This window comes from Schistocerca americana, chromosome 1 (genome assembly GCF_021461395.2).
Source record: "Schistocerca americana isolate TAMUIC-IGC-003095 chromosome 1, iqSchAmer2.1, whole genome shotgun sequence".
Taxonomy (NCBI): Eukaryota; Metazoa; Arthropoda; class Insecta; order Orthoptera; family Acrididae; genus Schistocerca; species Schistocerca americana.
The window spans coordinates 737647641-737662516 of record NC_060119.1 but is presented as its reverse complement, the minus strand read 5'-3'; the positions used below and the strand labels follow the sequence as shown (position 1 = coordinate 737662516).

General features: G+C 42.4%; 1 pseudogene; it reads left to right on the top strand.

Moving 5' to 3' along the window:
• Nucleotides 1-3929: 3929 nt before the first annotated feature.
• Nucleotides 3930-4823, top strand: LOC124593943 (annotated as a pseudogene).
• The last annotated feature ends 10053 nt before the right edge of the window (nt 4824-14876 follow it).

The window sequence follows — 14876 nt, the reverse complement described above, 5'->3', positions numbered from 1 at the left end:
TTTATTTCGTAGGATGAAGGGAGGAGGGAGAGCAGGCTGCTGCAAGATCTTGGGGCATGTGGACAGTGGGACAGTGGGTCCTGTGGCTGAGATGTAGCAGCAGGCCTCCAGCATAAGAGATACTGGGGAAGGGGCACTGGGAGAGAGATCCTATCACTGGTTGGTGCTCAAGAAGAGGAACAGTTATCCAGCTGGCGAGGGGGATGGCACCCAGATGGGAGGACATGGGAACCATAGTGGAGGGGGTGTAACTGGAGCAAGGAGGAGGGAGGAAGGGGAAAGGATGTAACAGAAGTAAAGTTACCAGAATGAGATTTTCACTCTGCAGCGAAGTGTGCACTGATATGAAACTTCCTGGCAGATTAAACCTGTGTGCCCGACCGAGACTCGAACTCGGGACCTTTGCCTTTTGCGGGCAAGTGCTCTACCATCTGAGCTACCGAAGCACGACTCACGCACGGTACTCACAGCTTTACTTCTGCCGGGCGTGAGTCGTGCTTCGGTAGCTCAGATGGTAGAGCACTTGCCCGCGAAAGGCAAAGGTCCCGAGTTCGAGTCTCGGCCGGGGACACAGTTTTAATCTGCCAGGAAGTTTCAGAAGTAAAGTTAGATTTCACTAACATGGTGTGAAGTCAGTCACGTTTCTGATGAGCATCAGTGTAAAATACTATATCAAGGGACTTATACTCCTGCATCTTCTTTTACTTCTTATAAGCCAGGCAATCTGGCGAGCATGTAGAGTGATGGTTGTTAAAACATGTAGGTGGGGGAACACAGGGACTTCCATCATAGAGTGGGTGTCCACATTCACCACCTAGACACTGCATTATAAAGCGGGAAGAAATGCACCAAAAACGCAAACAAAGAAAAAGCCTCATGGGTGGCAATATGTGTGCCTTCACGTCATGCTAATAACACATAACTTTGACCTTTTACAGGAGGGTACCTCCCTCAAATGTCAGAAAAAAGGCACCAGTATCAGTACAATTGCCCTTACGACATTTCTGAACATGCCAAGCTCATTGAGCGACCTGTTGTTCAAGATGGCCCAGAGTTGATCATCAATTTGAGGGATGACATCCCTACGAAAAATGATTCCTTGAACCATATTCAAGGGCTGGTGAGGAGTAATGGACATCACGACCTCGCCAACATGGCCACAAGCATGAAGTGCTACACATTTGGTGGAGGGAGAAGTTTCATCAACAACAAACCAAACTGCATCTTACTGAGAGACCCCACTTTGCCAAACTTGTCTCCGATATTTTGCACAAAAAGTAACTGCTTGGTAGTGATGGAAGTGTCCTTGTCAGTCCTAGTGCATATCAGGTAGCCGGGAAAGTATGTAACAACAAGCTGGAGACCCTCACCTTCCACCCACGATGTAGCCAGGGAAGGGAGGGCCACAGGGTCATAAGAAGCAGCATTAAGTGCTCCGTTACAAACGAAAAGATGTCCGTAGAAGAATCAGCAGTTCTTGATACGTTCCATGTGCAAAGCATCCACCCTGATACCACCCATTTTGATCAGGGACTCTTCCCTTGGGCGCCACCCAGCCAGAGCAAGGACTGTCTCGCACAGAGGCCATTGCTCTGAGTTCTGATGCTCCCTAATGACAAGCAACCACTCCTAGACATACATGGGGAGGCAACAGCTCATCAGAAGTGTGATACCTGTGTTGTCAAGGCGATCAGCCAGATGGGTGCATGACAACCCCACCACATGGACTGGCTACACATCTACACATCTGGTGACCTAGTGAAGCGGGAGGGGGGGCGCAAAGAGGGGATGGAAGAGGGGAAGAAGGGAGGAGAGTAGGAGAGAGTTCTTTCCCAAATGGTTCACGCTACAGAGAGAAAATTTGTAATTCAAAGTCAAACTCCAAAGGAAGACCAATACAAGAAATAAGGTGGATAGTCAGGCCGACATAAGTAAGAACCCGTAGAGAAGGGGAGGAGGGTGCATAGGAGAAGGAGCGAAGACAGCAACAATCATGATCCCCAGGAGGGGGCGGCAATGCAAGGTTACAAAATGACCAATGAACGGTACAATAAGCACTGAGGATTTAATGGATTCGATAGGAGAGGCAGCAAATTGTCGCTTAGAATTCAATGTTCACTATCACAGCCTCATCGGTAAATTTTAACATTGTTCGCCACAGCACAGATTAAAACGTTAATTTCTCCCCTGTTTATTATAGGTATACAATAATTGGAAACAGCACGTCGCCGCTCATGTCGGAGTGCCTGTGCGGTCACCAGGCAGCCTGTGATGCGAGGTACACGAAACGCGTGGCGGCCCACGTTGTGTGGTAGCGAGTGGGGGAGGGTGGAGGGGGAGGGGAGGTTATTTGTGCCTCTACAGTCAGCCCCGGGGGGCCGGCAGCTCCACCAGCCACGATGCGTGTCGGTAGGCGGGGCCCAGTGCAGAGCGACGACCAGGCGTGTAAGGCAGCAACCAGCAACGGCTGCGCAATTAAGGCCGCGAGCTGGCGCACGTCCAGTCTCGCTCTGCGACTCTGTGAGCCTTTCAAAAAACAGACCCATCGAACACCATTCTCCAGAAGCTGATGAAATCAGAACCAAATGTTTGACGTAGTGACGTCAGATGTTGTGAAATATCGAAAGGCGGCGAGGAACTGAGTTGTTCGTTGGCGTCCTCTCCATAGCAACAGGTCGAAGACGGTTAGCGCGAGCTTCTGGCTGCCTCGTGATCGCACAAGACACGCGTTCAGTAGTCACGTTTTAAAATCGCGGCCTCTGCTACGTTTTACCCTACATTCAATCTCCTTGAAGCCAAAAGATACGCCTCTGACAGACAAATTTAGAGATACAAGCCATTTGTTTTAGCATAAAAAATATAAAAGCTGCGGCGTATCTAATTAGAAAGACAAGAGCCAATTAGCTACTAAGAGCAACAGCTGTTAATGGCATGAAGCTACAGAATCATGCGATATCTTGAACCGAGGATCTTAATGAGGGCTGTTATATATTTTAGTATCAAATCAGTCGGTGGTACCGTTTAGCTTTGCGAGCTGGAATAATCTCATAAAAAATCCTTAAACACACCAACGATGCAGGATCTCTATATTCGGGGCGGTCAGAAAAAGTCTGAAAAGCTAGTAAGAGTATTCCAGGGAATGTTGTGCTCAAAAATAATAGTTAAGAAAAAAATTCGATACGTTGTGCCGTTTCCCAGTTACTTAGCATTGAAGTTAGCCAAACAGAGTGGCTGCGGGCACAAATTCAAGAAGCTGCAAGAGCTAAAATGCGGTAATGCTCTGACATTTGTAAGTCCGTGAGTTACCACATGTTCAGATGACCAATGTCAGTTAAACTGTGTATTTTTCGGATGTGATAAATTTAAGCTACGTGTGCAGAAGGGACAACCTGCCATGCAACACACATACAAGCTTTTCCAAATGCTTCTGACCCAACTGTACGTGAATTTAAGTCGCCTGCTCGCATCTGTCTTATGGACAGGCTAATCTCAGGAACTGCTGCAGGGATTCAGATGTTGTTTTGTCTTATTAGATTTAGGACCAAGGTTTTTGTCCATATGAATTTTTCATAGAAATTATCTGAATTATGATAAATTCAAGTTCCCCACCAGTATAAAACGATGCCAATGCCACTGCCACCTAGCAAATAGACGCCATATATCGAGAGAGCAACAAGCGGAACCAAATATGAAGTGCTTGGTGGTCTAGTGATTTCAAAGTGTGGTGGCAGTATGTGCATTTTCGCTTGTGGTGAACAGCATTTACGGATGTAAATATCGCCCGCTCGGGAAAAAGGGCTTGTTACCGTTCTGCAGACCATCGGAAATGCTAAAAATTTTGTGCATTATCAGGAACTACTGCGAGGAAATTAAGTCAGCGGTTGTTTTCTTACGCTATCTTGATCGTGTGCTGTTAACATGTTTAATTATTGGGAGGACTGAAAGAAAACCTGAAGTGGCATGACATAGTAACTGAGAATGCCATTTTTAGGCTTCAATACCTGTTCACTATAGTTTCGTTACGGACATGTTCTCTCATCAATACGACCACGTTGTATGTTGACAACCCCATACACAGCACTGTAACTGGATTACCAGTAAACATGTATCGTTGGATTACATAATCTTTTACGATCCCTCATGCTTTCCTGAGAGAAGTAGACAGTAAAGTGGCACATCCAGAAGTCGCAAATGACTTCAGCGACGGAGATGCAAAGAAGATTACACTAACTAAAATAGATGTGTTTCGTATTTTTCTTTCAAGCTATGTTATGCTATACGTCGAAGTGAATATGGTACAGCATCGAAGGAGAACTGTTAAGAACAGTGATCATGGGTTTAAATCGTGGACTATGCCAAGACCAAAAGTATGAAGAAGAACGATGATGAAGAAGAACTGAGTATCAAGAGACACGACATGTACGCAATGAAATACTGGGTTTGTGGAACCTTGTGGCTGGTAAATACTTGTATAATTGGCCCATTATGCCCAATAAATCACTTCTTCGATGGAGAGCTCTTCAACTATGGCTTTCATGTGGTGGCATTCTCAGAAATCTCCAAAGAAATGTGTTGACTCAATCATTTATTTGTTTTCGCGTGTAACAAAGTGCGAATTCTAGTCATATGATGCTTCTAGCTCTGTACAGATACATGATTCACTTGTCCCTTCCGTTTGGCCAATGCTCTTACACGCATGTGACCATATGGTACCAAAGGAGGTCACAAATGCAGTATGTTGAAAGACAGGTCTTGAAGACTGGTGGATCCTGAATATGCTTGGTCGTAGCAGGGATTCTTTGACAGATGAATGTTACATTTGACCTTGCGAAGAACACTGAAATTACTGCGAATAATAATCCATGACGGAAGTGTTACTCATTCTACACAAAAAATCGGTTGTGCTTCATATGCAAGTCACTGATTGAATACGGTACTACCATACTGTGTTAAGGCTATCACTGCACCGGTAATTACGATATATTTGCAATGAAATAGTTTGTGTCGTTTGCATTGAAACGGCTCATTCTGGTCTTCTAAAGAATGTGTAATTAACCATCTTGAAGGCAATTCAGAATTCTATGTAATCTGATACACAGTTGGCTTTTCATAATTCATAAAATTTTTGTGTGTGTAAATGTATTACTACATCAGTTACAATTTTCAGTAAATGAAATATCAGTTGAAGAGTATTATTTATATTTTCTTACAACTGTGCAGTCGTTAGCTGCACATTCATAATGCACTAAGACACATTTCATACAAATATCCCATACTTACTCCATTCCGCACTTTTTAAGGAATTGTACGGCTTCCGTGGTATCCTCCTCCCTCCTCTTGTCTCAAAGTTATTTTTTTGAAATCTCTAGTTTCTAACGTGAAATAAATTAATGTGTTATCTATCGGTAGTAACTACACAACTTTCAAAATCTTTTTGTCATTTATAAGCTCTTTTATAAAGTATAATCAGGTATTTTTGATAAATTTTTTTTACAAATATTCCCCATTGATGAACTTTGTATTAAGTTGCTGATGTAATGAATTAAAAATCTGTCTCTTGCATAGCTAAAAAAGGATGAATGGTAGTGTGTGGATGGAAACCGTAAGTTTGTTGGTTGGAATCCAGCTGGGCCACCTGTTGTAACTCTTTCTTTAAACCTCGCAGCCAACTATCAATGATGTGAATCGTCTTTCAGCTTTATGCTTTCCTTGAATGAAACACGATTCTTTGCGCGGTGGGCGGAAAAGTCTACCTCAGAGGGTCCGTGAAACCGCGACACAAAATTGTGGCAACGAGTCTCAACAATGAATCTCTGCATACAAAGCCTTACAACAGCACTACGTCACATCTGCGACGTGTTTTTTTTTTTCCTTTTTATTTTGTTTGGGGCCTACGGCCTTGGTCCACTCAGCCAGCCTCCCAAACGTAAAATGCTAACGCTCTTCTCTGCGTATATAAATTGAAGTGCTTTGATTGCATGTTTTCGTATGTTCGGGTGGATCTCAGGAACTACTGTAGAGATTTTGATACAATTTTTATTAATAGGTAGAATGATTTATGAGGAATATTTGTGTATGTAAATTATGAATATTTTGTGGCAGATTAGTGGAACTATGAAGTAGTAGTCTATCGCTGCTCTGATAACGATGTCATTGCCATCTAGTGGTGAATGAACTCATTGGATCCACAGATCTGCACAGGGTAACTCTTCCTTCCATGTACCGCTAATAGGCAGAACGTGTCTGTCGCAGCGCGCTCAATGCACACACGTCTTAGCGTATTCAGATATTGTTTCTCTTAACACTTTAAAATTACACAGAATGTCAGGTGCTAACATAACAGAGAGAGAAGAAGGGATTTACAGGTCACTCTGCAATTCCCGAGCAGAAAGATAAACTTTCAGTGATGGCAGGTTGACTTCTTGGATCAGCAACAAGCACTGCCACAGGGTACCTACAAGCAAAGAATGTAACTCGTAACATACAAACGGCAATACCTTCCAAATTTCAAGCATGGTCAGAACTGTGTTCCATGTAGTTGTGATTGTATTATGTTGGAACCAAGTGAATTCGAACGTGTGCAAATTTTTAGTACTATTATGGTGGATGCTTCCGTAACCGGGGTGGCCAAAGTGGTTGATATTTCAAGAGGCACCGTCTCGAAGATTTATACGTCCTACAGGGAGAGCGGAAGAACATCATCCGCTAAGTCACTACGCGTGGGAAAATATGTGCTGAGCAATTGTGACGGACGATCATTGAAGAGAACTGTGACGAAAAATAAGGAGGGCCACAGCTGTAAAAGTCACTGCAGAACTGAATGTCGCAATCGCGAACCCTATTAGCACCAAAAAACACGAAGGGAATTCCAGGGGTCATCTTTGTTGGGAGTCCCATGTGAGTTCGACACTGGCTTGAAATACTTAAGCCTGAATTACCTTGTTTTCCATGCTATGAATATCTGATGAGTACGTTTAAAAACACAGTATGTATTAGAGAGAAGACCTTTAACACAGGTTAGGAAGACGACGCGCTTCAAATAAAACTACTCAAATACGGCTCTATTATTATGAACTTCTCACTTCTTTTTCATACAGCAACAGTGTGTGGTAAATAATTTTGGGTTGCAGACTATCTGAAAATAAAATTCATTATCTGAATTAACCAACCAGTGAAGTTCACACTTTATTTCATTGAAGTTTCACGTTTGTTGCGTACATTACAGGCGTTATAATGCACTGATTAAGATATTTCCTACTATATTGCAGTTACTTGATTTTTCTCTGCCTTCTTAGTTTGAAAATAACTAAGTTACTAATGATTAATTCCTTCAATCACCTCGTCTATCCTCGGCCATTTCTCGGCCATACTTCGAATATTTTTACATCATTCAGTTGTAAAACGTCGTAACTGAGTGTCTGTGCACGATATAACGGGCAATTTGGTTTTTCTGCCCACAAGAGGATGTGAATTTAACGCGTTGAAATTTATCGGAGAGAACGTGATTAATTGACTTACATTTGCCGAAAGGATTGAATTTATGAAATTTTGACATTAGATTATGTATTCTGAAATATAATTGTGAATTCTGTTTCTGTATAGCGGTAATTTGAAATGTTCGTAAAAATTCAAAAAAATATTTTTAGTATAGAATATGATGGGGTGCTTTCCAAAAGAAAATTCTCTCTAGCGCCGGCCGCTGGTGACCGAGCGGTTCTAGGCGCTTTAGTCTGGAACCGCGCGACCGCTACGGTCGCAGGTTCGAATCCTGCGTCGGGCATGGATGCGTGTGACGTTTTTAGGTTAGTTAGGTTTAAGTAGTTCTAAGTTCTAGGGGACTGATGACCTGAGATGTTAAGTCCCATAGTGCTCAGAGCCATTTGAACCATTCTCTCTAGCTGCTAGTAAAAAATGAAAACTAAGGTTACAAGAAATTTGGAGGAAAATAATTTTTTACTTCAAACTATGTTATTAACAGAATCACTAATGTAATTGGACTGAAAAAAAGTCATGAACATCCTAAAAGTTTGCAGATGGATATGCTGCGTCTTTTATTTCGGAAACATAAAAGTATTCTGAGATAAATAATAAAATATTATAAGAGATGTGAAACTGTGCCGACTGCGCAGCGAAAAATGCAGTTGCTGACGAATTTTCGTTCTGTAGGCCCGCAAAGAACCTTCCCGCGGGAAAATTTTTAAGAAAACTACAATATTATTTTTGGTAGCATTTCAGACATAATTATTGTATCGTATCACATACAGACGAAAATTACACTCATGCTCATAAATAAAGAATAATGCTGATACACGTTGAAACAACACTCTAGTGGGCGGCTTGCGTGTTTAAATCACCTAGCGGTATGACCATGCGGTGCATTTCACCTGCGATTGTTGCACGGTGGCGCTGGCAGCAGTCCACATACGCAGAGGTGTGTAGGGGCATGTCAGAGTACGGTGCAGCGAGTAGGTGTGCAGACGTTTTCAGACGTGCTCATCAATATTTCTTCCTGCACTTTGAGCTTCGACTCTACGTTATATGTCAGTTCATTTATCCGGTTGTTGAGCGTTTCTGAATCTCTAGAATCTTACTTAGAAATTCACATTCTCCGGCCTACAGATTGATCACGTAGGTTTCATATAGTAAGGTTAACAAAAAATAAAGCTAAAATAATATATTTCTTATTATGTTGTAGGCTGATTACTTTTGCCGAAGTTACTGTTATTTTCTTTTTCGTGTCTAGTCCAATTAATTTGACAGTTCTGTGTCTTGTCTATTTTACACCCGAAAAGAAACGTCCTCCGACAACGTAGATGTTTCTGTTCTCTCACTATGGGTATTTACATCTGTTTCTATAATTTCTTCGAATGCTCACAGTCTTTTATCTTTTCAAATATATTGTTAAAAACTTGGCATTTTATTGGCAATCAAACTACATGTAAAATTATATCCAATATTTTCTGCACGTTCGGTTTTGTTAGTAGTGTGATAATCACTCCAAAGTTTGATGGGAAACTGTGTTTTCAGTACGTTCTACATTGAGTAAAACTCGAAATTAACAAACCAAACACTGAGTATAAGTAATAATGCTAACACCGTAGTATAATTTGAAATCGTACCTACTCTGTTTATGGTGCCCTGGCAGTCACATGTAGCGCATACGTTTCTTATGGTTTCGTTTGCGTTTCTTTTATGTATCGGAAACCCACTACTAACCTATTCATTTACAAAGACAGAAATCATAACCGCTTTTAGATGATACCTCTTATTTAAATTTCCTGCAGTTCAAGTCATATGAGATGTGGTAACGGCATATCACACACGTTCGATTAATGTCGGCAGTCGACTGAAGTGAAGCTGGACTAAAACATTTCCTGCCATCTCTTACGCAAGACTGTTTTTGCACTGTTCCTCAGGCACACATGATAATTTACGACAACTGTCACTTCAGAAAAATGAAGGCTGTAAATAACATGTTAAAACCACTTCACGATTTTGTTGCCCCTGCGAAATCGCTGCTAAGAAAGAAAAAAGAAAAAAAATCTAGTTTGGCACGTCAGTTAGCTGGCAGGTGAATAGGTGGAAGGAACCAGTTTTTTTCCTTATTAGGTAGTTTCAAACCGGAAATTATTCGTCAAATAGCGGAGTGAAATAAACATTTCTTTCATCACCATATACCCTGTGACTGCCGTTTCGGATGTACCTCTCCTTCTTGTAAGAGTTTCGCCAGAACGTCTTTTCACTTTGTCCATTGTGTATGTTAGAAGAAAGCTTGCTCCATTGTAAGTAAAGGGTAGCTTCTAATTGAGAATGGGCAAGTCTGTCATCACAAACGTTTTAGCCACTGTTTTATTGTCTTAAGGACGACACATTCATGTTTTTAATGTTTGGGATTTAAAAATCTTACATTTAGCAACACTGACGACTTCAAGCCTCGTCTCAGTTGCACTGCTGAGTGCACATATGTAGTAAGCATGTATGTAAAAAAGAACGTGAATATGCGAGCATAATTAAATTACGTCATACTTAATTCGGCTTCTGGCGCTACTCGCACTCTCCGATACGCGTTGCCCTCACAGAAATGTAAGAATTAGACACAAGGTGACACGATACACAGATAACTCTTATGAATATGAGTATTATTTAGAATTAATTAAATGGCTATTTTGCAGGGAACGCTTACGTTTTGCGTCAAAAAGATATGAAACATGTTTCATTAGCTTTCTACCTTGCTATTGAACATTAAGGGTGATTTCGCGAAATGTGGAAAAACTAGAGACAACGATCTCAGGGTTTAAGGAGTAAAGATGTGCGTATAGACATGCGGCTGGAAATGTGTTCTGAGAGCGGGACACACACTAAAGGCACACATAAAAGATCTTTGGCGGAGCATGCTTCAATGATTGAACACAGCAGACAAGTCTGTACTAGTGTATTAGCCACACTGAGGAGAGCAGTGAGCAGGCGCGCTATCAAGTGGTAGCCAAGCTGATGCTCGTACCACCAAAGGCTCGCTATTCCAACAGGAGGGATTGGATCACCCGCAGTAAGTGCAGATATGTCCCGCGTGTGACGCGTTGTGAAAAGGTGACTGGACTCACGAGCTGGTGCCCAGTAATCCACGCCCACACTGAGGTTGAACCAGTGTGATGATGGTTCCCTGCCACTGTACGATGGGGAGTCTCTGTAGCCCACAGGTGGGTGTTGTGAAGGTTGATGATACCACCCATCATACAGGTAGCCACAAATGTGAACAGGATGGATGACAAAAGTCTCAGCATCGTGCAACAAACCAGTGACAAAACCATCGCAGCGGTAGCAAGTAAAAGCACTCACTCTTCAGGCCATAAGTGGCTCGTCGGGACTATTCGACCGCTGTCATCCTCAGCTAAGGATGCGGGTAGGAGGGGCGTGTGGTCAGCACACTGCACTTCCGGTCGTTACGATGGTTTTCATTGACCGGAGCCGCTACTAGTAGGTCGAGTAGCTCCCCAATTGGCATCACGAGGCTGAGTGCACCCCGAAAAATGGCAACAGCGCATAGCGACCCGGATGGCCACCCATCCAAGTGCCGGCCACGCCCGACAGCGCTTAACCTCGGTGAGCTGACGGGAACCGGTGTACCCACTGCGGCAAGGCCGCTAAACAGTAGCAAGTGCGTAGATAATAATAATAATAATATTTCTTGCACTCGCTGTCAGTGAGATGGATATTTCAGAACCATTTCTAATGAATCAAATCAGATGTTTGGATAGTGGCAGTTGTGGAGAACGTTCCATGCGGTATTCTGACTTACCCCTCGCTGGCATGCCACCTGTCTGGTGCTGATTTCAGTGTCACAGCCAAAGATGTTTCATCTCCACTTTCAAGTGGGGATACTGTAAGTAATCTGTTTAGGTTTTTTATGTTGGTAACGCCACGTGGCGCTCTGTATGAAGATCACTGGCTGTGCTGTGTGCAGTCTGTGGCTGGTTAGCATTGTTAGAATATTCGCTATTGTAGTGGTGGGCAGTTGGATGTGAACAGCGCGTAGCGTTGCGCAGTTCGAGGTGAGCCGCCAGCAGTGGTGGATATGGGGAGAGAGATGGCGGAGTTTTGAGAGCGGATGATCTGGACGTGTGTCCATCAGAGACAGTAAATTTGTAAGACTGGATGTCATGAACTGATATATATATATATATATATATATATATATATATATATAATGACTTTTGAACACTATTGAGGTAAATACACTGTTTGTTCTCTATCAAAATCATTCATTTACTGACTATGCCTATCAGTAGTTAGTGCCTTCAGTAGTTAGAATCTTTTATTTAGCTGACAGTATTGGCGCTCGCTCTATTGCAGTAGTTCGAGTAACGAAGATTTTTGTGAGGTAAGTGATTCATGAAAGGTGTAGGTTATTGTTAGTCAGGGCCATTCTTTTGTAGGGATTTTTGAAAGTCTGATTCCGTTGCGCTAAAAATATTGTGTGTCAATTTAGTGTTGATCAGAATAGGGAAAGAGCGAAATGTCTGCGTACGTTCAGTTTTGCTCAGATGTTTGAAAATGAAATAATGTAAGATGTTTATCAGCACAGTAATTCATTAATTTTTCTAAGGGGACGTTTCAATACGTCCCTCGAAACGAATTTCCGACCATATATCCATTTCACCTTGTGCTCTCATATCTTGCCGCCCTTTACTAGGTGCTTTCTGTGACTTTCGTTTAAACGATTAAATACCTCAAAATCGACTCTAATATCTGTCCAACGATTGTGAATGTCTTTGACTAGTGCAGATTTTTACTACTGTGGATGCACCAAATTACGAATTGTACCTATGTATAAACGGAAACAAGTTTTTCATATGAAGTTTCATTTGCATATAAATTTATTGTTCGTGAAGATAGAAATGATTTTGTGTGCCCAATACGTTGAGTTCTTTTCGCTTTTATTTAATGTTATCTATTCACTCAATACTGCCTGTGTGATATCTGTTTTAGCCAGATTTTATACACTAACTACTTCGTACCTCATTTTAATTTTCATTTTATCTACGTTTTGGGAAACGAGGTGGTTTCTGAATTTTCTGTTTAATTCATGTCATTCTGAAGACTTCGTTTAGCGATAGTTTATTTATTACATGAAAAATGGGACTATAGGCAGCCTGATAATGAGAAAATGTGAAGAACTACAGCTTTTAATGGTTACATGTATTATTTTTACATTTTATGATGGATTAACTTTAAGTACTGTGATTTGTAGCACCCTGTCCTACGTATTACTAATTCTGGAACTTGCTTGCGGAGCGAAAATCTGGATACCAAGTTACTTTGCAAACGTTTTGGACCTGGCGACAGGAGGCTGCAATTTTAATTATTTTTAGAAGTAGCTCCCTTTTAGGGCAATCTTCGTCCATAGCTTTTTCATTGAGTAGATCCTCTGCCAGCATTGGTGAGCCACTTTTCATACACAATAACAGGACAGCGCTCAGAGCCAGATGGACTCCTTAAAGCTGTCCAGAGTTTTCTTATGAATTCGTTCTTATAACTGAGTGTGGTCAGCATTCAACAAATGCAAAACCGTCCTCTACAAAGCTAATTTATAGAAAATGATTCCTGTAAATCACAGTCCCCTCTTCCTTCTAATATGAGTACGACGTCAGACGTTTCATACTTCTTTAATTTCTAATTGTCCAATACAAAACATCGAGCTTCCTAGATGTTTCCATCTGTGACTCCATTTGGCGATATCCTTCGCCAAGTCAGGATTGGTAGTGCACACTTAGAAAAGCTTCATAAACTGCTCTGCGGAACAAGTTGATACGTGGTTTATACTGTTACTCACGTTACACGAACAAAACTAAATAAAATGTCATTACCGTCATATCTTGTAACACAGATACGCAAGTACACCACTGGCCATTAAAATTGCTACACCAAGAAGAAATGCAGATGATAAACGGGTATTCATTGGACAAATAGATTATACTAGAGCTGACATGTGATTCCATTTTCACGCAATTTGGGTGCATAGATCCTGAGACATCAGTACCCAGAACAACCACCTCTGGCCGTAATAACGGCCTTGATACGACTGGGCATTGAGTCAAACAGAGCTTGGATGGCGTGTACAGGTACAGCTGCCCATGCAGCTTCAACACGATACCACAGTTCATCAAGAGTAGTGACTGGTGTATTGTGACGCGGCAGTTGCTCGGCCACCATTGACCAGACGTTTTCAATTGGTGAGAGATCAGGAGAATGTGCTGGCCAGGGCAGCAGTCGAACATTTCCTGTATCCAGAAAGGCCCGTACAGGACCTGCAACATGCGGTCGTGCATTAACCTACTGAAATGTAGGGCTTTGCAGGGATCAAATGAAGGGTAGAACCACGGGTCGTAACACATCTGAAATGTAGCGTCCACTGTTCAAAGTGCCGTCAATGCGAACAAGAGGTGCCCGAGAGGTGTAACCAAAGGCACCCCATACCATCACACCGGGTGATACGCCAGTATGGTGATGACGAATACACGCTTCCAATGTGCGTTCATCGCGATGTTACCAAACACGGATGCGACCATCATAATGCTGTAAACAGAAACTGGATTCATCTTAAAACATGACGTTTTGCCATCCGTGCAACCAAGATCGTCGTTAAGGACACCATCGCAGGCGCTCCTGTCTGTGATGCAGCGTCAAGGGTAACCGCAGTCATGCTCTCCGAGCTGATAGTCCATGCTGGTGCAAACGTCGTCGAGATGTTCGTGCAGATGGTTGACTCAGGGATCGAGACGTAGCTGCACGATCCGTTACAGCCATGCGGATAAGATGCCTGTCATCTCGACTGCTAGTGATATGAGGCAGTTGGGATCCAGCACGGCGTTCCATATACCCTCCTGAACCCAGCGATTCCATATTCATTGGATCCCGACCAACGCGAGCAGCAGTGTCGCGATACAATAAACCGCAATCGCGATAGGCTACAATCACACCTTTATCAAAGTCGGAAACGTGATGGTACGCATTTCTCCTCCTTACACGAGGCATCACAACAACGTTTCACCAGGCAACACCGGTCAACTGCTGTTTGTGTATGAGAAATCGGTTGGAAACTTTCCCCATGTCAGCAAGTTGTAGGTGTCGCCACCGGCGCTAACCTTGTGTGAACGCTCTGAAAAGCTAATCATTTGCATATCACAACATCTTCTTTCTGTCGGTTAAATTTCACGTCTGTAGCACGTCATCTTTGTGGTGTTGCAGTTTTAATGGACAGTAGTGTAATAATATGAATGTGAATGTGTAGTTACTTTAAAAAGCAGAATACCTAAAGACTGATGCATAGGGTGTGAAACTTCATTGTGTATGATTTTAAGTAATGAAATTTGTAACTG